Raw genomic sequence first — 2,683 nt, forward strand, 5'->3', positions numbered from 1 at the left:
TGATAGGCTCCCAACTGGCCTTGACCATCCTTGGAGACCTTAGACTCCCCCTGCCCTCCAGTGCCTCCCCAACCCACACTCCCAACCACACTGTGGGGGAAGGACCCATCTTGGGACTCCGTTTCATAAACATCGTACACTTCCTTGGGGTCTGGAGAAAACCCCGAGGTCCTTGACCCACCCAAGTTGTAATTCTCCGCCACGCTCTGCTTTCACTGATAAGGTCCCCGTCTTATCCTGGGGACCAGGCATGGAGCCTCCTGTCCCTGAAGCCGTAGGCTTGGGGTCCTTGCCGGCTTGTGGGATCATTCCAACCAGCCTAACACATCCTCCCCGGGGACTCAGGGCTTGTCACGTCTCTGCAGATTCACTGCGTCCTCCTAGGGAAGTCCTCGTGGCCTAGTGTGGTGTGTATCTGGGGCCTAGAGGAACTATAGGATCCTTCTGGCCTCCTCGGGCACGTCCCATATGGACCCCTTCCTTGTCCTGTGACAAACAGATGCACACTTCATGCCGTACGGGAAAACGCCGCTGGTTCAAACCCTCCCTCTCCCCACGACCTGCGTCATTCGTTGCCATCTTCACCGTGTCTTCTCCCCACCCCGACTTTGGAAGAAGCGAGCCCGGAAAACGTTGTCACGGGCTCTCGGGAACCTCATGAGCGCCCTGATGTGTGCACGGAGAGCTGCAGGGATGTTGTGGCCCTGGGCACTAGGAGGCTCTCAGCGCTGTGGTGGACATCCTGGGTCCTGGGTGGACCTTCTTCTTCTGGTGCAGGTGATGCTACCTCCAAGTGCTGTGGTCCTCACACCCTCGAGGGGGCAGGGGTTCCTGGACCACGGTGGCCTTGGGCAGCGAGTGGCCGGTCCCCCAAAGTTACCCCGGCACGAATCCCACCCCGCCACGCCCCAGCTGCCATGACTGTGCGCCATAGTAGAACACCAAGGGCTTTGCAGGTGGAATTCTGGTGCGGACCTAAAAATAGGCCGGTGATCCTGGATTGACCTGGTGAGACCTTCCTAAGCCCAAAAGCCCTCAGACGCAGAGGACTGGGTGCCACGGGAGTCACAGAGACGGGGCAGGAGGGGAAACTGTCGACATTCCAAGAGTGGGCTGTGGGGCGACCTGCTAGGACCAACGGTTTGCCCCCTGCTGACAGCTGTGCCCCAGAAATAGGAACCTTAGCGCCACAATCGCCAGGACCCCGCTTCCGCTCGGGACCTCCTTGAGGACCGGTTCATGAGATGGGGGTCCCCTCAGACCCTTGCTAGAGGCACCTAGGGAAGCCCGTGGCTATCAGCACAGGTCACGGCTCTAGGAAACTCCTGGGAACAGAGACAGTTGGAAGGGGGACTGGGGAAAGTAGACGAGGGGTCTTTAGGGTCACCCCAGACACTGGCTGGCTGTGGGTAACAAGCCTGTCCTTCCGTCTGTTTCTGGACACTGAGATATCCCACTCTCTCCGCTTCCTGCTGGCGTCCAAGCCCAGACCCTAGATCAGAGGACTCCCACTAGGATCCCTTCAGACCTCACCCAGACCCCAGGCCCCCGGCCCAGGGACCCCACCTGGATCTTGGATCCCTGTCTACAGACCCCCACCCTTGACTCCATTCAGACCCTGGACCCCCACTCCTGGAGTCATCCTGCACCAGGAACGGGTGGGCCAGAGCTGCCCATCCCACACACCAGGGAGTGGACAGGGGCAGAAGGTATGGTCACTGTCCCTGATCCTGTTTGTGGGGTGTACCTGGCCCAGCCGGGCAGGCCCATACTCCCACGTGGCAGGGGATCCTGGAAAGGCTGTTTGACCTCAGTTTCTCAGAAGGTCGCAAAGGCCAGAATGAGCCTTCCTAATTCCGCTGGGGGGATGCACCAAGCAGGGGTGAGTCTCTACTGTCTCAGATCCCCATGGGAAGCCAGTCCCCTGACCTGAGGAAAGGGGTCCAGCTGCGGACCAGGTGCTGGGGGACGCCGGTAGCCCTGGGCTAGGGGGCCCCCTGCAGTCAAGGCCTGGTGAGTTCGGTCCTAGGTGATGGAGTCGGGGGAGATCCCCGGGCTCTGTGGAGAGGTGTGGGATCCTCTGTGTTGGATCTTGGCAGGGGTGGGTGGTCTCGGCTGGTGTTGGGAAGGATGCAAGTCTGCAACGCACTGGCTGTTACAATGGGGGGACATGTGACCGGGGTCCTGGGCCTTGGCAGGCCTCAAGTTCTTGTGGGGCCAGGTTTAGGTGTCCCTTCAGAGGGTTCTGGGTAGGGGTTGGGGTGGGGGCGTGGTTAGTCGCAGTGCAAGCCCAATGATCCAAGAACGGGTCTGCACAGGGTTGGGGGTGGGGTGGGTTCCAGGGTCTGGGCGGGGACCAGGGCTGGGGTCTTCGACGGTTCCGGGGAGGGGGTGGGGAATCTGGGTGGGGGTCCCTTCTCTAGGGACTGCTAGGACCACTACTCCTACTGAAGAGTGGGGTCAGGAAGGGTCCGGAAGGGGTCCCAGGTCGGGGACCGGGTCCAGGGGAGGGGTCAGTCCGCAGGGTTCTGGGGTCTGGGTGAGGGAGTGGGGGCCCTGGGCCTGTGTCCGGGGTCAGGGTCCCTGGGAAGGGTCTGATGGGTCTTGGCGGGGCGGACAGGTGTCCTCGGGCAGGGTCCAGGAGTCTCGGTAGAACCGGGGCGGGGTCTCCGAGTCGGGTCAG

Source organism: Mustela nigripes, chromosome X, assembly GCF_022355385.1.
Source record: "Mustela nigripes isolate SB6536 chromosome X, MUSNIG.SB6536, whole genome shotgun sequence".
Classification (NCBI taxonomy): domain Eukaryota; kingdom Metazoa; phylum Chordata; class Mammalia; order Carnivora; family Mustelidae; genus Mustela; species Mustela nigripes.